The following is a 21797-nucleotide window of genomic DNA, read 5'->3' on the forward strand; positions in this document are numbered from 1 at the left end:
AGAGCCAAAGAACGAGTGGTGGAGACAAGATGGAGACTGAAAGAGATGAGGGAGAGAGGGATGACGGATACAAGAGAAGAGGATGAAAGGAGGAGGGAGGCAGAGGGACATACAGGAAGAACAGAAGCATCCTCTTCAGTAACACAGGACAAGATGGAGGGGAAGACAGTGAAGAGAGATACAGGAGAAGGAAGGAAAAGGAGGAGAGAAAGAAAGAGACTGCAGTCGGGCTGATAGTAACAGAGCTCAGGAGGATCGTCTACGAAGACAAGGGCGACGTGAAAAATGTGCTTGGCGTTTGGTGAGAATACAACGGTTACAGGTGGTTCGATGGATGAATGAAATGTGAATCATGCAAAGCTGCTTAAAAAAACACAGAGAGCTGGAAATGAGCACATGAGAAAGAAAAAGGAGATATATACATATATATACACATATATATATATATATGTATATATATATATATAAAAGAGGGAACGAATCAGGTACAAGATTAGTTTGTTTCTCTTTTCAAACATTACATTAACATTTTATCCTGCAGCTTAATTGAATTCATGCAGCCTGTGTGTGTGTGTGTGTGTGTGTGTGTGTGTGTGTGTGTGTGTGTGTGTGTGTGTGTGTGTGTGTGTGTGTCTGTGTGTGTGCGTGTGTGTGTGCGCTCACTCATCCATATTTTAAGCTCCTGCAGCACTTGACAAACGACATCAGGGAATTGTGGGAAGTCTCGACGCTGCTCAAACCAACGTACACATACTGTACTCAAACACACACACACACACACACACACACACACACACACACACACACACACACACTGACAGATGTGAAGCAAATCCTTTTTTCCCGGGACAGAGACTCTGCGGGAACCCTCGGGACAGGCGGGGGAAGGCGTCGTGTGTCTGACAGCAGGGATAACATTTGCGTGCGTGTGCGCGGGAGCGTGGGAGCCGCCGCCGTCGTCGCTACGTGACATCCCTCTCAGGTGTGTGTGTGTGTGTGTGAACACACTCAGGTGGGATTGTTCACCTGGAGAGTGGAACTGAGTGAACGTCTGTGGGGAGCGTGAAGCAGAGATCAGCGTCGGAGCCGTCAGGAGCCGATGCAGCCGCGGGACTTCCTGCATCGCAGGTCGCGTCAGGAAGTGAGGCGCTCACGTCGGGACCGGCAGGAAGTCCGTCCTCCCCCCTGGTGACGCCACAACTGTCCTGACTGACAACAGCGAGTAATTGATTCACTTGATCCAGATTTCCATTAAATCTGAACGAAATACAACAACAAAGCCCCCGACCAGGAGAACGTCTTCCCCAGTTCAAGACCATTCTCCACTGGAATAAATGACCCACGTCCGTCAATCAACACAAGCCAGTTGCTGGCGGCTCAGACGCGATTACGCAGCACAACAAAGATGGTTTGAAGAGAAGATGAACTCTGGTGTCTCTGATAAACAAAACCGAGAGACATAAACGTCCGGGCCAAAGCCTGTAACTTTGCTCTGCTTCACTTTATCAACATCCAATTTGGCAGAGACAATGTTCACATGTTGCTCTGTAGATTTCAAGGGGAATGGGCCTCATCTGCATTATAACATGGGGAGTGTTCACTTAATACGATGTGGGTGTTTTCCAGGTACACATCATCTGAACTCTGACCTCTTGACGTTCATGTTCTTCCCACCTTCCTCCTCCTCTCTGATCTACTCCCTGGTGTCTGGTCTCTCTCTCCGGCGACAGTCTGACGACCGGGAGCAGATCCAACGAGGAAGGAAACGGTGAAATTCATCTGCAGTCGGAGAAAGACGCGTATGAATGGGGAACGAGCCACGGGGGAAATCTACAAGGACGCGATTCACACGCCGCCGCGCTACTCACGCGTGATCCGAGAGAAATAAGCACGTCGTGACGCGAGAGATTCACCTCGGATTCATGCGAGATGAAGAACCTGACAGAAGTGCGGTGAGATTATTGTCAAGGAAAAAACTGACGTCACCGTCTTTTCTTTCATTTCATTTCTCTGGTGCAGATGAAGAAAAACAAAAGGAAGGACACTTTGGGAACACGACGGACAGTGATTGATATTCGCTGTCAGTGTCCTGCGAGGGCTGGAACATGTTCAAATGTCTTCTTCTGAATATCCCCAAAATGATATCCTGACTCCTATTGAATAATCTTGTTCTATAGAAGTTGGAAAAAGGATCTAAGGAATACGATTAACGAATCATGATCCAGTAACATGGAACATACTGAAATATGGAACGCAGAGGAAAAAAACAAGAAAAACTGAGGCTAGAATATGTCAAAGTATCCAAAGGATAATATTCCAATTCCAGTCGGAATGAAATCAAGGCTCGTGTTCGTGAGGCCGGAACAGACCAAAGTGTCAAAGGTCAGGACATAGATCTTGTTCTGAAAGACCGTTCGTCCACCGGCGACTCTTTATTCATTAAAAAATAATCTCACCGTAATAAGGCGACTATTATGCTGCGACCGCATTCTGAGAATTTTTTTAAATCACATTTTTATTCCTTTTTTTCTCCCATTCCTTTTTTCTCCCGTTCCGTCGATTTAGCCCGGAGCCAGTTCACTTAACGCCTCATGAATCTTACATGTTTTTCCCTTATTGAACATTCATATTCACCCGTTGCATTACAGCGAAACGGGTAAACGGACGAGGCCCCCCCGGAATTCCAATGAGCCGATCGCCCTTCGCTCGGAGTCGTTCCAGATAATCGAGTTATCCTAAGAGACGACCAGATGGATATTCAGACGGAGGATAAACAAAGGTGACGATTCAGATTGTTTCGATTTTGACACGTGAATTACAGACGTTTGTCCGAAGCTGGAAAACGGCGTATCTGTCAGAAACATTCTTTTCTCGCCACGTGTCCAGATCCTGTTCTTTTTCTTCCCTTTCTGGTAATTCGGATGATTCCGTGGATTTTAATTGGCCGTGGCTCGACCCCTTGGACTTGAGCTCGGATGCGAGAGGAAAATGTGATGGCTGACCTCTCGCCATCCAAGCAAAACCTCTGTCCGGACACTTGATGAGATATTTTCCCTGAAACGTTTACACAAGTTTATTTTCAAATAAACTGTGCCAACATGAGAACAGATCTTTTTCCATAAAACAGATTTCTGTTTCCAGGAATTCCACGAACAGCTGGACTGTGAAACACGTTATGTATTCTAATAATAAGCTTCAACCATGAAACCAGACGTGTGCATTGTGCAACATAAATCCCCGTCTATCTATAATACTGTTGTAGGAATATTGTATAAGAGCTTTTAATAACGTCAATGGGACTCGATCCTCCTGTCGTATTTACAGTAATGTACATATTCCCTATTGGCTGTTTCAACCGTCACAATAACCAATTGAAAGTGTTCCGGGGTATTTACATTCACGCTCGCGGATTAGAAACTGAGATTACAGTAGATTATAAGGAGCCCCCGTTGACCCTGCTGATATTAATTGTCAGATGAGCGACAGCTGCGTGTCGTGTGGTCGACACACCACGGAGGAGAAGACAAAAGGGTCAAACTAATTCAATTTTCCTTTCGATTAAATCACATTTAAAAAAAGATTTCCAGTTTCCTTCTGTCTGCGTCCGATTTTCAAAACCCTCTAATCACACGGCGGCGTGTTGACTGTTCCCTCGCTCAGATAAAACCTTTCGAGATCTGCCAAGGTTTATAAAGCCATTCAAGGTCCCGGTGATAAAGCCTCTGCGATGCTGTACCTGCGCCTGAAGGTCGCCGGCGCTTTGAGAGCAGAGACTTTTTATTTGCGAATATCCAGCTGCGACAATGGAGAATCTCCAAAGTGCAACGTGGCCCTGAAGAGGGCGACGGGGGACAAAGGGAAAGTTTGCAGTGGAAGGATGAAGGCGAGGAGACGAGTGTTTGGTTTTCTTTTAGAGAGTCTGTCACCTCCAGATGTTTTTCTCCTGCGCCGACGTGGCCCATAAGTCTGGACCTCAGGGGATTGAGAGGAAATGAAATCCTCTCTTTCTTTTCCATCCACGACAGGAGAAGTAAGACGACCAGGGGACAACTTGGGTTGCCAAACACAAGATGTATGTGTTTGCAGCTGTTCCAAACGTCCGCGCTCTCTCAGACCTCTCAATCTCTCTCAGAGGCGCCGAGCTTCCCACAGTCCGAGGGATTCGGTCACATCCGTCTTCATGTCGCTGCAGCCTGGACGAGCTCTGGCTCGAGTGGAGTCTCGGGGGGGCCATTGCATTACCCTTCTAAAGTCAAAGGTGTGAAAGGTCTGACTAAAGAGGAGGTCTGGGTCAAAAGGAACCGACGTGGTTCAGCAGCCTTTTTTTGGATGGTTCGGACTTTCGGACCGACGACAGGAAGTTGAGGCAGCGAGGTGTCAAAGATGAAGAAGCAGAACCGGAAACGGAAAAGGCTTCCCGACTCCCGTCTACAAACCAATCAGAGTCCAGTATCAGGGAAAACGCAGCCCACGTAGGTGATGAGGACAGGACGCGGGTTTGTCATGTAAACTTCTTCTGGTGCGCTGTTGGTTCGGACCTTGGAATTCCGGACTTTCTGGTGTGAAAACGCCCTTGAACTTCCAAGAGGTGCGGGACAAGGTCCGATTGTGAGAGAGGTTTGAAGAGGGAACGATCTGAGAGAATTCACTGATTCCTTCAGTCAAAATATTAAACCTAATAACAAAACGTAAGAGAAGAGCGGAAAAATATCCGAGTCAGGTCTCAAAGCCAAAGACAGAAAGACATTCGCACACAACCACATTCCACTTCACTCCTGCAATCTGAGCTCATCCTCCTAGAGTTATTGTCGGATAAGAGCTGGGATGGATGGATGTGACATTTTCAAAAAGGGGGGGGGGGGGGGGAAGAATCCCTGAGGCAGAAATGGTTTATTGCTCGCATGTGAGACAGAAGTTTATTTAAAGACATCTGGCCGACTACGTCTGGCCGTCGTTTTAACTTCTCGTGTAGCGTCACGTTTACGTTCGTCTGACAAATCAACCCGTCTGTCCGACCGTCAGCCATTTTGGTGGGCGTGTCTTATCCAGAAGAAGAAGAAGAAGATGAGAAGATTGATCACTGAGCGTCAGAGCAAGAATCAAACCTTCGACCGTCAACATGAAGCGAAACCCCTGCGAACCGCCGCACGTTGCCGGAGAGTCCATCTCTGTCTCAACGCTTCTTCACGTTTCACTGCCAATAAAGTCATTTGAATTGAAATGGAATTTGAACGGAGACCGAGAAAAGGATGGAAGAGAGAGAGAGAGGGAGAGAGATCGAGCTGAACTGAACTGAGAGACAGAGACAGGAAGTTGGTCAGAGATGTTCAGATTCTGATCCCAGTATCGGAAGAGCCGGCGAGCAAGTGAATCTATATGTACAGATCGGATACCTCGTCTAAAAAAAAACAGTTTCTATACTCTGTCCTGTGTTTCCTGGTGACCTCTGCTGACCTCTGCCACTGTAGCACAGGGTCTGACATCATCCCTTGGTGGGACCGGCAGCCTTGGATACGGAAAATAATCACACTCCCATTGGGCACGAGGTGGGAGCAACAGCCTCCGAAGGACATGGCGTGTGTGTGTGTGTGTGTGTGTGTGTGTGTGTGTGTGGCTCCGTCTCTCTCTCTCTCGAGGAAAGGAGACGGAAAAAAATAAATTATAGGACCCCAAAATGTCCCCAGGGCTTTAATCCTCCCTGGATTAGTGGGACATCCAAAACGCGCACACACACACACACACACACACACTGGGTGATTGATGCAGGTATTTGCTGCTGAAGCTGAACGAGCCGTTGAGCAGAGCAGAGGATGGCCACACCCTCACAGTCCTCCTCCTCCTCTTCATCCTCCTCCTCCTCTTCCTCACTGGATGAAACCAGCAACAAGACGCGCAGCGTCTCCACGAGTCAACGGGTCGAATCTCAAACCTCAGGAGGGAGAGAGAGTCTGAGCCTCTCTGATTATGAATTGATTTTCATTCACGGTGGGAAAAAAATGTAATTTCAAGAACATTGAAAAATAAAAACACTAGAATCTCTTGATGTGGGCGTTTTTTCTGCACAACGGACGACGCGATGCGTAAAAACGCAGCTCAAGTTTCCACCATTCATTTGTCAACTCACTGGACGTGACGATGTCGCACACACTCTCTCTCTCTTTGTCTCTCTGCTCAAACTTCTTCTTATCAAATATGACAAACTTCCATCTCACATGTCTCCACACACACACACACACACACACACACAGCTCTGCGAGCAGCTCTGACATCCAACCCATCTCCATCACCGTCCGCGGTGCGCACAGCGCAGACCTGCTCCCCCGCCTCGGCTCAGTGTGTGTGTGTGTGTGTGTGTGTGTGGTTTTTAATGAGGCCACGGAAGATCCACTCACCGGTTGCAGACGGTCTCCTCCCGGTCTGTCCGCGGGCTGCAGCCGCTGGCTGAGGAATGAGTCGCTCAGGCTCTTGTCCCCGACGCGCCGGCGGAGCTCCGAGGCGGACGCACCGGACCCGTCCTGCGGTCCATCCCGCTCCGGTGCGCAGCGGCCAGACGCGTCCTGCGCCAACACGGGAGATGAGAGGAGGAAGATTATTATATTAAATCCTCCTCAAAGTACCAGGCGAAACAACAGCAGCTGCTCGGTGTGTCGGGTCAGGTGATGGAGAGAAATCCGTCTGCGTTCAAAGGAAAGTTTAAAGAACCGAAGAGCAGCGCGCGAGAGGACGAGAGAGGGAGGAGAGAGAGAGGGAGGAGAGAGAGAGAGATGGAGGAGAGAGAGAGAGAGAGAGAGGGAGGAGAGAGATAGAGAGGAGAGAGAGAGGGAGGAGAGAGAGAGAGAGAGAGGAGAGAGAGGAAGAGGAGCGAGCGAGAGGACGAGAGAGGGAGGAGAGAGAGAGAGAGATGGAGGAGAGAGAGAGAGAGAGAGGGAGGAGAGAGATAGAGAGGAGAGAGAGAGAGAGAGAGAGAGGAGAGAGAGGAAGAGGAGCGAGCGAGAGGACGAGAGAGGGAGGAGAGAGAGAGAGATGGAGGAGAGAGAGAGAGAAAGGGAGGAAGAGGAGCGAGCGAGAGGACGAGAGAGAGAGAGAGAGAGAGAGAGAGATGGAGGAGAGAGAGAGAGAGAGAGGGAGGAGAGAGATAGAGAGGAGAGAGAGAGAGAGAGAGAGAGGAGAGAGAGGAAGAGGAGCGAGCGAGAGGACGAGAGAGGGAGGAGAGAGAGAGAGATGGAGGAGAGAGATAGAGAGATGGAGGAGAGAGAGAGAGAGAGAGGGAGGAGAGAGATAGAGAGGAGAGAGAGAGAGAGAGAGAGAGGAGAGAGAGGAAGAGGAGCGAGCGAGAGGACGAGAGAGGGAGGAGAGAGAGAGAGGGAAGAGAGAGAGAGAGAGGGGGAGGAGAGAGAGAGGGAGGAGAGAGAGAGAGGGAGAGAGAGAGAAAGATGGAGGAGAGAGAGAGAGAGGGAGGAGAGAGAGGGAGAGAGGAGAGAAGGAGGAGAGAGAGAGAGAGAGAGGAGAGAGAGGGAGAGATGGAGGAGAGAGAGAGAGATGGAGGAGAGAGAGAGATGGAGGAGAGAGAGAGAGGGAGAGAGAGAGAAAGATGGAGGAGAGAGAGGGAGAGAGGAGAGAAGGAGGAGAGAGAGAGGGAGAGGAGAGAGAGGGAGAGATGGAGGAGAGAGAGAGAGATGGAGGAGAGAGAGAGATGGAGGAGAGAGAGAGATGGAGGAGAGAGGGAGGAGAGAGAGAGAGGGAGGAGAGAGAGAGGGAGGAGAGAGAGAGGAGAGGGAGAGGGAGGAAGAGGAGCGAGCGAGAGGACGAGAGAGGGAGGAGAAAGAGAGGGAGGAGAGAGAGGGAGGAGAAAGAGAGAGAGGAAGAGGAGCGCGAGAGAGGATGAGAGAGGGGGAGGAGAGGGAGGGAGGACTGACAGAGAGAGAGAGAGAGAGGAAGAGGAGCGAGGGAGGACTGAAAGAGAGAGAGAGAGGAAGAGGAGCGAGGGAGGACTGACAGAGAGAGAGAGAGGAAGAGGAGCGAGGGAGGACTGACAGAGAGAGAGAGAGGAAGAGGAGCAAGGGAGGACTGACAGAGAGAGAGAGAGAGAGAGAGGAAGAGGAGCGAGGGAGGACTGACAGAGAGAGAGAGAGAGAGAGGAAGAGGAGCGAGGGAGGACTGACAGAGAGAGAGAGAGAGAGAGAGAGGAAGAGGAGCGAGGGAGGACTGACAGAGAGAGAGAGAGGAAGAGGAGCAAGGGAGGACTGACAGAGAGAGAGAGAGAGAGAGAGAGGAAGAGGAGCGAGGGAGGACTGACAGAGAGAGAGAGAGGAAGGGGAGCAAGGGAGGACTGACAGAGAGAGAGAGAGAGAGAGAGAGGAAGAGGAGCGAGGGAGGACTGACAGAGAGAGAGAGAGAGAGAGGAAGAGGAGCGAGGGAGGACTGACAGAGAGAGAGAGAGAGAGAGGAAGAGGAGCGAGGGAGGACTGACAGAGAGAGAGAGAGAGTCCGTCTCGCTCCACCAGACACTAGTTGACTTCTGGTTCTGAAATTCTCTGCAGGTCTTTACAGTGTGAAGCTGCTGTCAATGAGACTGAAGCTGAGGGAGAGTTTACAGCTTCTCCCTGCTTTAACATGTACAGTATTCATGTACATGTACAGTATTCATGTACACATGGTACACATGTACATGGATACTGTACATGTACAGTGCAGTTTAATTGATGCGTCTGGAACACGTGGTCCGATCAGATCAGAGCTGCAGCAGGAGCCTCGTCTGGTTTGATTCAAACTAACTGTGAAGTCTACGATTTGATTTGTCTTTTAAATTTGTTTTACTGACTCACGAGTTATTGACACACACATGCACACAATTTTCAGATGTGCAGTTCATTTTCCCCGACGTGCCCTCGTTTTATTTAAAAGCCTGTTGGCGCGACATCAAAATTCAGACGACGTTCCAGTTTGCCTAAATGTCACAAACACAATATTGCGGCCGACCGACTGACGCAGAAACGTACAACGCACTTACTTTGTGTTCGTCCCCGTGACCGAGGGGAAGGAAGCGCCGCGCCGACGTTACTGGAGACGACGACGACGCGTCACCGCTGTCCGTACAGCACGTCCGCCTGTAAATGTATCATTTGGTTTTCGAGTTATGCAAAAGAAGAACAGGATCTGAGGCAGTGGGTTATCTCGCTGATCACGGTGGATTCTGTTCAGCTGCGCTCCGACCTCGCGAGGCCCTGGAACATGGATACGTGTCAGATATTCCCAGATCAAAGATCACCGCACCAACTTTACTTGTCATTTATAATATCAAGGGAACACAAAAATGTGTGCAGTACACATGAGGTGAGGACAACGTCAGTGACTGCGAGACGTTTCGTGGGAACGCCGGCGGCTTTCCAACAACTTTCACCATCAGTAACCCAGAAATATGCAGCTCACGGCCAAAGGAAAAAGACCTGATGGGATGAGAGATGACAGTCAAACCTCCAGAGAAGACACGGATGCTTGTGTGGACGGAGAGTCAGGTTTTACGTTTCTCAAAATGAAAACGGATTTGCGTGGACGGGAACTGTCCAATGAGTTCCAACTTCCAAAACATCGGGATCAAGATCGGTCGTTTCCATGGAAACAGGCGAGTCCCGAACGCGGAGTTTGTGTTGTCGCGCAAACAGCGGCACGTGTCACAACTCGAGGCCTCCAGAAGGTTCCTTCACGTCAAAGGAGGTGATCCCGGACTCACGTGCCACGGCTCCAAACGGATTCTGCGGAACCTCTTCCGACCTTTAACGAGACACTCTTCTTCTTCAAGATGTGAACTCTTGAACCTCGGCCACTTTCTGTCACAGCACGGACGCAATCCTTTCCCATTCATCCGTCCATTCATTCAATCAAACCTCGCTCGGATGCGGCTCCAGGGGGAAACTCGAAGGCCTTTTCTTTTCACTCCCGTGTTTCCCGAGGGGAGCGGGCAGGAGAGAGGACCGTCCTCCTGAGGGAAACCTTGTTAGCAGCTCGTCTATAGGCGGAGGGCCGACGCCCAACGTTTTTCCCGTCCAGAGGCCGATGTGATGACGCAAGTCTGGCAATGTCTCGCCGGACGCCGAGACGTAGACTGTGGGAATGACGCTGCCGGGACTTTTCCTCCACCTTCTACTGTACGACTGTGACCATTTGTAAAGCCGGCAAACAACGACAACACCTACACGGCCATCTTGACCAATGCCATCATCTGTGGGGTTTTCCATGCGTCTGTGGGGTCGCCCACAGCCCGTTCATTCCGTTCATTGCCACATGATGTAGTCGACATGCTACTCAGACCCTTTGGATTCTCAGAATCGTGTGGCCCTCCATCTAGCGAGAGAGAAAAACACGTTGCCCGTTTCTGTCCAACAGCCTCAGGGCCGCGACGAGATGTTCTACTTTTTATATATATATATATATATATTTACCTTGACACATTACATGTTTTCACCTGGTAGTTCAACAGCCAACAGCGGATAGTCTGCAGCGGTTGCAGCAGTCGTGTGTCTGCTAATGGAAGAGCAGGGATTTTATCAATTTCTTTCCCCCCATCTTTCATATTTTAAAGAAGAGCAGGCAGCACTTCAGAGAATATCTAAAGCAACGTCAGACGGATATTTTCTCAGACAATTGCGATCCACCAATGTCAAGGGTGATTTGATTCGATGTCTCTGTTACAAGCGCATAATGTTCCAGAGGTGTCAGGGCTGCAAACATATTATTCACACTTGTCTTTAGCGTTGACATTTAAATACAATCTAACTGTTTTGTTGCTTCTCGGAGGTACGGGATGAAAAACATTAGCGCGTATGAGATGTCAGACCAGGAGCTCAGAAGATATGAGTAATTGCGGAGACCGAGGTCTTCCAGAGGTCAAACAATCGGCTTTAAATCACTGCGTCAAGGCTCCGAGTGGCACGACATCCTTCTCACCACAGTTGCCCTTGTCACACATCAGATACCAACGTACAGGACTTCAGATTCCAAACGTTTCTACAACCCAACCGACAACTACGTTGGCATAATCAAGATATTTCCCACTCACGCTGCACTTCATGAATACTACTAATCGAGGACGTGTCACACTAGGTACGTGCAGGGTGCGATTTGTAGGGAGGGGGAAACAAAGGGGGGGGGTGTTGCGTCACGGGACCGCCTCGACCTCCAGTAGGGAGACAGACGCGCTACCAAGGAGGCTAAGACCCACCGACGCCAGTGGCTGTCGCTAGCACGCCGCTGCAGGCGTCGGCGAGCGAGGTTTACACGCACTTCACTGCACTCGGCTTTATCGTTCCTTCGCACTATAGAGCGTTCACTTTACAGCACTTTACTTATATTTCTAATTTTCTACTTCAGGTAGTTCATATGGTCTATTGGTCACTTTGGGGGAGGGATTCATTTTGTCACCACCGAAGATACCAAATACTTTAGCAGGGGAGGAGCTACGTAGACCAGAAAGAGAGGAAACCCCCCCAGCATATCTCATAATGGGGGTGCAATACCTCTCCATCGCCCGGTGAGTTTCTGTCAGTTTGCATCACAGAATCGGTCTCGGTTCTGGAATTGTAACATCCCTCGCAGATACAACACATCACTTTCCTTTGGTTTAATGGTGCAAAGTGATTTAGTCGAACAAAATGAAGGAACGTCTTAAAAAATGTCCAGATAAACACTGCAAACTATTGCAGAACTTTCTCCTATCAAACACGCCAGATGAGGAAAACGTCCCTGACCGCGCGTCGCCCGAGTAGGTTCATACAAACCATGAAAGGCACACAAAAAAAGTCTTTGGGGTTCAGATGTCGAAGCGTGTTAAAGTCTCCTCTGGCAACATTAGTCCCACAACAGAAAACAGCAGCGCTGGCACTGGTACACGCCATCAAACACGGTGCAGGTGATGAGGCGGCGCAGGTCACCCGCCCGTTGGACTGGACCAACCTCCTCCTGATAACATCAGGTTCACTTCAGGGTTCGTGTACTTCAGGAAAGAAAAACTCGGCGTCAGCGCCGGAGCAACGTGATGGATGAAACATTTAAAGAAGGGACTGGGAGATGTCACATCACGTGAACGCTGACGTCGGCAACGCCGCTCGCTCCTTTTGTCGGGGGGGGGGGGGGGGGGGGGGGGGGGGCGAACGAGGCGATGCGTTGAAATGTTTATGAGCGAGATGTTTCATTTAAAAATACATTGAAATGTTCAGGAGTCGCATCTCTCAGCTCCTGCACTGCAGCAGGGACATAAAAACCTTATTACCATATATAAAGATTAGATTTTTTAAGAGAGTTTTTGAGCCAAAAATCTGTTATTCCACTGGTCATGAAGAAGAAAATTGAAGAACTCTATGCTTAAATATTTAATATCTGATTAGCAGTGCGACTGATGTTTTTTTTCCAAAGGGCCATAACCCGAATAGAAACACACATTCACCAGGGGGAATATTGGTTTATTTCGGAATCATAACTGTGGGAACGGGGGATGATGCATTTTTTGTAAGTATCCCATGTTCCATTCCAGTTTCAGTTAAGTCGCGTGCTGCAAATATTTATTAGCTCGTGAGACTAACTCAAACTTGGCAAATGTGCTCCAGCACTAAGAAAGGTTTTGGGGCCAGGGACCCAGATGAATTCTGGGAGCTCATTTAAATTCCCTCTGCCAGTCTCACGGTCTGGATCTCCTCCGTTACCGGTTCCAATCACAAGCGATTATCTGATGGTCGGAGAGAAGAGACTTTTGTAAACAACCAAGATGGCTGCCGCTGTGATGAACCAGTATGTGACTGATATTTCTCACATTTCTCCCACGAAGAAAACAGCAACGCTGGTTCACAGACATTGTGGAATCATCATCACAGACATCACAGACACCATCTCCTCGCTGCCCTCGCCTGCTGTTCGACAGACATCACATGATCCGTTTGCGTCCGGAGGCATTTTGCTCCGCGTCCGTTTGGAAATCTATAAAAAATGACTAATACGCACCTGAGTATTTAGTCTGGCTACGTCAGGCTAAAGATGATGAATATTCTCCTTAACACGCCGACTCCTGGAGAAGACCCTTGACCACTGACTTCATCTAAACTCTGGTATGACGGTCCTCAACACTTAACCTCCGAACGGCCCGTTTGACGACGTGACGACTGACCCAACGTGTCCTGACATTGTGAGAGACGATTCCTCGTTCTGCACAAATGTCTCGTCACTCAAGGTCTCGAATTGCTCCACACACACACACACACACACAGACACACACACACACACACACACACACACACTCTTTTCCTGTTCCGTGTCTCCCCTGGGACTGGAAATGGAAATGGGATTTCACCCCGGAGGAGCGACGGTCCGTCCGACTGTCACTGCACCTTCCTCTCACTCCAGCGAGAGGCTCCGAATTATTCATATTCATGAGACAGAGAGAGACAATAGATCGTCGTTAAGGGACAAAAACAAACCGGATTATTCATTATTTATAGTGAAAGTACAGCAGATGCCCAAAAAATGACTTGGCTGTTTTATTTATCCGTCTATGAAACAAGTTAAACTGTTGGAAGCAGCGAAAAAGCGTGTGAGATGAAATATCTTATATTCAACAAACGTTTTCGCGCGTCACATTTCTTGTGCGTCGGTGCATTTCAAGCTTATTTCTAAATGTCTTTTAAGATTTTTGGCAAAGTGAAATCTCCTCTGTTCAGTTCTGTTGGCAGATATCTAATAATTTTGCATATTTTCAGTTTCGTGTTCCTCATTCAATTGTTTTGTGTTGTAATCAGTCGGGAACAGAGTTTTGCCCGGAGCACAAAGAAAATATTCTACGTCTGGAGGCTTGTGTGCTAAAGAAACGTCTGGGAATTCTTCTGAGACTTTATGTCCTTTGTTGAGACTGATTTAATTCTACATTAATGAAAATGAAACCATACTGTACGTGAAGAACGCTCCCACGTATTCACGACAGGTGCTGAACGTCTTCAGGAGACGTGTGGGATGTTGGAACAGAATCATCGGGGGGATTCCTCATCTCACCGGTGAAGACGTTCCCACGAAGAGACAAAGTTTTCCGTCGCAGCGGAAGTTTCCACTCGTCAGCGAGATCACAAAGGTCGCGACGCGTGACCTGATGAAAGCGTCTGCCGGCCCTCTCGTCGCGACGCTGTCGCCTGACAGAATTCAAAGTTAACGAGGAGAGCTTTGTCTTCATTTTATTTTATTTATTTGCCCGACTGTCACCGCAGAGGGTTGTTTTTTTTAATGAGCAGCCGACTCCTCAGATTCTTCCCCTCAGAACCAAGGCCCGGCGTTTCCGTGACGACGCCTCATTACAGGACCTGTGTGAACCGGGTTCTCTGTCGCAGACGGGTCGCAACCCGCCGCGCGAACCGTCTGCGACCAGGTGCCGCGGCCGAGCGAAAGGGCGAGTGACTCAGCAGCTTGTCGAGTCGCAGGAGCTGCACACGGCGGGATGTAAATCTCGTTGTACTTTTACCCGTCGTCAGGGTCTGAACCGAAACGTCTCCCCGAGTTATTTTCTCCTCGAGTTGACACTTAAGTTCCTCTGAGGAAGCAGATGGTGTGTTATTGCTGCAGAGGCCCACCGGCGACATCGTGCCTGTCACGCAACGTGTCAGCCGCCATCTTGTGCTGGAGAGACTGTATCAATAAAATCTATTTTTTGGATCCATTCAGGATGAATATGGTTGATATTTAATTCAAAGTCCTTTGCGAGGTGATCAAAGTTTCACTATATGTATCGTAGTTTAATGATCCAACGTTTAGTTTGTAGAGTTCGGCGTCAGCGTCACGAGCAGAGAGCGTTGCATGATGGGTAAGAATGTAAATAATATATAATAAGTGCAGACGCTAGACGGGGCAGGGAAGATATTCAATACAGTCTCTGTTTGACGGGTTGGAACAGGAACCCAAACGAGCAGGAAGCCAACCGGACTGAACCGAATCAAGAAAACCCTGACGAAGAAGACTGAAGAGGACCGAGAAAGAAACGCAAGGGGACTAACGGAGCGCAGGGGAACCGCATGAGGGCGGGGCAGACAAAGACAGGAAGTAAAAGAGAAAGAAAAAGAAAAGAAATTACGAGACCAAAAGGAAAATATGAACTCCACACAAAACGAAAATACACGCTCAAACCAAAAGTCGTTTCACAGGAGCAAGTCCCAACGCTGATGATGATGATGATGATGATGATGATGATGATGATGAGCAGACGGACCAACGTACCAACTCAAAATCCAAACCTGCTGAGCATCGTGAGAGTGCAGTACGAAGTTTCCTCTGGAACATTACGCCTCCAGGAAATAACTGCACGCGCGACAAGTCCGACATAAAAAGCTCCCACCTACTCAAGTTTTTTGTGGCTGATTAGCAAAATGTTTGTCGGACAACTTGAGAGAATCAAGGAACTACCGACCCTGACGTGGTGGACGGCACGATGACGACGAAACGTCCGCTCCGTGGGGAAACTCTCTCAACGGGTCCCTGGAGCGCAAGTTCCTTGGAAAAAATGTGAAACACTTTCAGCCAAAGAACGTCAGTCTGGATTTGAGCTTGAGAAACAAGAGGCAAGCTTCGGAGTCCTGCGACTCCTAGAATCACTGAATATCATATTTATTCAATCATGAAACAATATTGTCGGTGAAAAGTTCCTGCAGCTTGTCGTTGGGTCTGTCCAGCTAAAGTTTAATCAAATCCAGATTTACAGAAACGGGTGAAGAGATGGAATTCCCGTCTCAGATGACTTTCCATCAGCTCCCTCCACGTGTTTCTTTCCGCCACGTCTGCCTCGTGCTCACCTACTGTTTTATATCGCTTACCGGAGATTATTAAAATCACCACGGGCCACAAAGAAGTCAAAAAATGAGCGTTGCCAGGAAATATACAGAGAGTCTGTCTGCGGGATTCTGTTTATCTACGGGAAGAAAAAAACCCACAAGATTTTCCCCCTCCTGGAAATCAACGGGGTTCCAAGTTATCGGCTCAAACGCACATTTAATAAGAACGTGAGCATGATAGATTTCCAGCTAGGGTTTCGGTTTCTGAAGATGCAGCTAGGGGAACTCTCCACCTTTATTCCTTTATCCCTTTTACAATGATGATGAACAAATAATAATTCTGCCTCTAACAGTCGCAAAAAATACCAACAATAAAAGTCCTTTTTTCCCTAATAACCCAACCAATAGTCTGCAAGTAAAGATGGACGACAGACGGCTCCCAAAAGGTGGAGCCAGTATAGGTCATAAGCCCATAAGCCCCGCCCCTTCCATGTAAGCACATGGAACTCATTTTCAGTCTGAGGATCAAAAACGAGTTAACGGGAGAATTCATATTTGACACGGATTGTCAAATATTTGACAATATTTTTTTTATGAGGCAATAATCTGTCATTGTTTCGTTTGCAGCTCGTCCGTACGAATTTCCTGCAAAATACCCCAAAACTTTCCCCTGTAATTATGAATTATGAACTTGTTTTCATGCTATTTTATTCTCTTGCATCATTTTTTTCTCTGTCTTTCTCTCTCTCCGTCACACGAGCATTGTGGGGGAGAAAAAACACGACGGCGGTCATCTGTTTTATATTCCGGTGGCGTTCGCACGAGCCATATGACAACTGACTACATCTCATCTGACTGGAGGAGAGTGTGTGTGTGCGTGTGTGTGCACACTGATGTGACACACACTTGCTGGAGAGTGGCAGTTAAAAGCGGCGACACACACACACACACACACACACACACACACACACACACACACTTGTACACGAGGACTGATTAATAGTCTAAAGGGCTTTCACAGGTCCATGGTCACGACAAAAACAAACTCAGCAAGCGCTGGAATCCTTAATGAGCGACAACGTGCGCTGGAGCGTGGAAAATGATTTTAATACGCAGCACATCATCATCATCGTCGTCGTTGGGCCGGTGGATCCCCCAACGCGCGTCGTCACAGATGTTTGTAACCGTCGTCGGGTTTCATGATCCCAAACATCAGCCTCTCTGAAATCTGTTTTCCGATAATTAATAATGCAGCTGTAGAATATAGTGTAAATCTCTCTGAGGGTGTAACGAGCTTCATTAATGTTCACGTCAATGGTTTAATGTCGGATTTAGGACAGAGAAAGTATGACTCGATCAGCGGCAGAGGGATGTTTGCATGTTTGCTGATTATGAATTTGCAATTTTATCGTATGTGTTACTGATCATAATTATTCACGTTGTGTATGAATGATGAGATTCTGCAGCGTCAGTGACCGTGTTCGTCTCTTTTTGTTCTTCTTCTATCCTCATGTTTTGTTTTTTGTTATATACAATAACGTAACTCCTCCAACATCATCGTCTTTCAATTTCAGTTGTACATTCATAATGTGAGATCATAGAGACGATTTGTTTCATACAGGCTGAACTGAGCTCCTGGATCCAGAAGTTCAACTGTCTGTCCAGCGCCTGCAGGCCTGTGACCCCCCCCCCCCCCATCCAGCTGACATCATCTGTTCCACTTCGCATCCGTCAAGACGCTCCCCGTCAGCTGATCTGCCCTCTGACCGCTGCCTCGTGAATATACTATATTCATGGTTGGTTTGGAATAACCATGAGAGGGACTTGCAACAGGGATACGTGAGGAATTCTGTCCGTTGGAATCAGTTGATTTACTTCATTTGTTAAAATCTTTGAGATACCACCTTCTACGTTTTTCAATATGACCCTGTCAACAAAGCACGCGTTCTGATCGATGTGTCGACAATTCCGTCTCTGGTGTGAAAGCTCCCACTGACTGGACACATGTTCGGAAAAGTATTAATAACACGCAAAGGCCTTCAGACGTCCGAATATATGGACGATACAGTTCATCGTGTATAGTTCCACCCTACCAACATCTTCCCCCCCGGTCTTGAAACATCTGTGCTGCTGCATGAGACCCTGGACACACACACACACACACACACACACGCACGTTTCTGGACCATTTGCTCTGTATTCATGTGTGGACAGACTTACTGTACATTGCCTCTTTTCCCATCTGCTGACAGTTTTCCCGACACTGGATCCGAGCGACGCGGACCACCGGGAGCCGGGAATGTCGGCGCAGCGTGGCCGCAGGATGTGACTCATCGCGGATCACGGGACTTTAGCTTCAGGTGCAGGACGACTGCAAGAGAGGAAAACATTTCTGGTCAGAAATCTTCCTTTAAATGTCGACATTATTAATATCCCAACCCTACGACCTTCACAACAGCCCGTGTTTTCCATAAAGAGAGAGCTAATATGCATAACAAGATATTAAATCATGTAAACTATGAGAGGAATTAATAATAATTAACTTTATTTGTACTGTATAGCACTTTTCTTGACAAAGTTCCCAACAAGAAGAAATAAAATCAGTCGAGGCAGCTGACTGAAAAGACATGGCCACAGTATCAATTATTAAAACATTGCCCGAATCCACCGTAACTGCCACAGACACCGATTTTTTTTTCTGCACACAGATTATACAAAACATAGAAATATCACATACATGATAGAAAGTTTTTTTTGTGATAAAACGTTTCCTTTTCAGATCGGAGGAGATGAATATAATCTGTCAGCCTGCATCAGTGGAACCTTTTTTCTCTCTCCCACCCAGGGCCATTTAAAGTTTCATAGACCTCCTGAACACATCACGTGTATCACTCTGAGCACGTGCTTCTGTTCCCCGCGGACGGTTTTCCAGGTTCCTGGAATCAGTCGGTTTTCAGCGAACGGCCAAACAGAACAAGGTCGGAGGCAGATGAGGTTTTTAAAGGTTTGACTATGAATCTCGGGGACGAGACGGACGAATGGCCGAGCAGAATGAATCACTTCGGGGTTCCAGCAGGTGAGGATTCTTCCAAGCGGTTTGATTTCTGAGAGTCTTGGTCCGGAGGAGGAGCAGGCCGACGTCCAGTGTCCAGTTTCCTTTTATACTTCCTCTTTTTAAAGCCCAAAAAAGAAAAATCTAACCATTACTTAATTAGTAATTGAGTCTATTTATGAAGAGATACATAATTTAATTTGTAAACTACTTTAATAAAGTGCTTCATCACTGTGAATGAAGCACTTTGGTCTCCAGGCTGCGTCGTCGTCGTCGTCGTCTCCTCCTCCTCCAACATTTCCCGTCAGCTCTGACGCTCCTGACGCGCGGAGGCGGGACGGAGACTGACGGGACGACAAATGAGAGCCGGCTCCGGAGCAGCAGTTCAGAATATCAGGGCTTCTCTCTCCTCATCACTTTCTCCTCAGGCAGCGTCAGTCAGTCAGTGTCAGGGCGAAAAAAGCTTCAGTCAGTGATTTATGATTAAAAAAAAAAAGTGTTTAATCATGAGAACAACCTCTCTTTTTCATTTATTCAGGAGTTAATGGACATGAGGCTGAAAAGTACTAGAATCCATGTAATAAAAGTCAAATTATGTTACTTTGTGTTGAGTCTTGGGGCGCCGGGGATTCTGGGAAAACGCTGTTGAGCGTTCACTCCATGAATTCATAATGAAAACACTCTTTGTCCTGCGGGACGGTTCAAGGGACGTAACCCATGAGCGTGCAGATACGTGCGTGTGTGTCGTAGATCCATGACTGCGGCGTGAGCACCAACGCACGTGATGCGATGATGTGTCCGAAAGGTTTTGTTGGAGAGACCAGTTCACGCTGCCACAGGAGAGACGGGGGAAACCGAAGACGAGCGGCGGAAGAACCGGACGGAGCTGAAGAAATGAAGAGAGAGAGAATCAGCTGATCGCCACGGTTCACCCAGACGCTTCTCATCCGGGTCACTTCTGGTGTTCCGTGGCGCCCGCGACCTCCTGGGGTGGAGAAGATCTTCTCTGACGCTCCTGGACGTCCTGGAACAGTTTGACAGATCGAATCAACAACTGTTACTCCAAAAGGAGTTGGAATCGTACTCCTTCCTGCGAATGTGTGTGTCTGTGTGTGTGTTTGCTGCAGGTTTGCTTTGTTTTCTGACTAAACTTGCGAGCGTGTCCTCGGGACGCGGGGTGACTCCTCCGCACGGCGGCTCCATCATCGAATGTGACACCGCATTACGACGCCCGTCTGGGTTTCCCACAGATGCCATCAGCGCTCGGCCGCCATGTCTGACGATAACAAATGATCCTCTCCGTGTGTGTGTCTGTTTCAACTCCTGAAGGGTTTTACCCCGGTTTTCTTTTTCACAATCATTAATATTCTGGTCCGACGTATCATCCACGCGATTATTTCATCCATCTTTCTGGGCCTGGAAAAAAAATGGGAATCACACCTTCATCCTCAACAGTTGGGCTGTTTTTTAATTTTTGGATTCGTGTTCCCTTGGAGGCATTTTCGTCGTAGTTGTCGTTTTAGTTCAGAGTACATGCTTGTTTTTGAGATTATTTATATACCTGTTCACCGTTGTTGCTGTGTGACTCATCAACACACCATTTACAATAAGCGGGGGAGATAATGACAATCTTAACTCTTCTGTCAGGAGAAATTTGATATCGGTCCAAACGGATGAATCCAGTGAGGAGAATCTCCTTGGACGGGAAACTCCGATCATCCAAGTGGGAAGACGTCAGAGCACAGCGGGATTCTGCCCTGCGACCTTTTACCTGCGGGTTAAATGAAATCGCGCCGCTCGATGTGGATTCCTCACAAGGACGCGGGCTCAGGAGAGAGGGAGCAAAAAGAAATAAATTAGACAAGATTATATGTCTGTCGGGAGAGGGAGCGTGATTTCCAGGAATATGCCGTTTCACCTCATGCTGCCTCGGATTGTGTGTGTGTGTGTGTGTGTGTGTGTGTGTGTGTGTGTGTGTGTGTGTGTGTGTGCGTGTGCGTGTTTGCTGCCTTATCTTCATGTTGAGTGGATTAAACAATAACCTGGTTTGACATTGGAAAAACCTAGAGTCATATTTCTCCCTCTCCCGGTTCGTCTCCTCAATCAGTGTCAATCTGTCTCTCTCTCTGTTACATGTGGTGAAGTAACAATCATTAATACACAGGCGGTGGGAGGAGCCTGGGAGGAGACTGGGAGGAGCCTGAGAGAAGCCTGGGAGGAGCCTTTCAGTAAACTCCACCCCCTCTCCCTTTGTTTGTCCGATCAGATTTCCACGAGGTGGAAGAAAGAAAGTGTTTCCGTGGATCCGAGGTATTTCCACTTCCCTCGTCTCCCAGACGTGAGCGTCGCGATCAAAGGCCTTCGTCTTCGTCTGCCGACGGATTGTCATGGATTCGTTCTTGCACGCGCCGTCCCGGTGTTGCATCGAGTTACACCGACGTGGCTGCACGCCCTCAAGAAAGTGATGAAATATAAATTAAATTTTCCGAGGTTCCGAGCTGCTTTCTGGCACCGAGCGTGACTGAAGGGGATCTGATCTCAGGTCAGGACAGAAGAGGAGGCGTGTCAATTTGAAGACTGATCAATATCTATAATATCTGTTAACCAGATGGATCAGTATCACCGTGTATGTCGCCTTTCTAACAAACAAACCGGCAGGAAAACTTTCTGTATCCGGATCCCAAACAGACAAGCACAGAAACAAACGCGACCAATCACAAGTCATTTTCAAGCTCTCACCACCACACGTCCTTGACACCATCTTGGGATCGCAAGTACAATTAAAATCCTCCAGAGTGTTTTATTACTTCCTTTTGAATATAAAAACAACATCATATAGTTTAAGGTTATCAAAAAAAATCGCCATGTTTAATATGACATCAAGATAAAGCTTTATTATAGGAAAGGGGGCGGAGTCATGAGGAAAGACGTGCGATACAGTGTAGAATCCTCTT

General features: G+C 48.0%; 1 protein-coding gene across 1 annotated transcript in view; it reads right to left on the bottom strand.

The window, feature by feature from the left end:
* The window catches only part of htr2cl1 (5-hydroxytryptamine (serotonin) receptor 2C, G protein-coupled-like 1), a 107842-nt gene that overhangs the window by 63303 nt on the left and 22742 nt on the right, over positions 1-21797 (bottom strand). Inside the window, exons 4-5 of the mRNA XM_047336247.1 lie at positions 18012-18162; positions 6393-6557 (exon numbers count right to left, since the gene is read on the bottom strand). The gene's annotated coding sequence lies outside the window, so the exon portion shown is untranslated. The remainder of the gene's footprint in view (positions 1-6392; positions 6558-18011; positions 18163-21797) is intronic.

Source organism: Scophthalmus maximus, chromosome 12 (assembly GCF_022379125.1).
Source record: "Scophthalmus maximus strain ysfricsl-2021 chromosome 12, ASM2237912v1, whole genome shotgun sequence".
NCBI lineage: Eukaryota > Metazoa > Chordata > Actinopteri > Pleuronectiformes > Scophthalmidae > Scophthalmus > Scophthalmus maximus.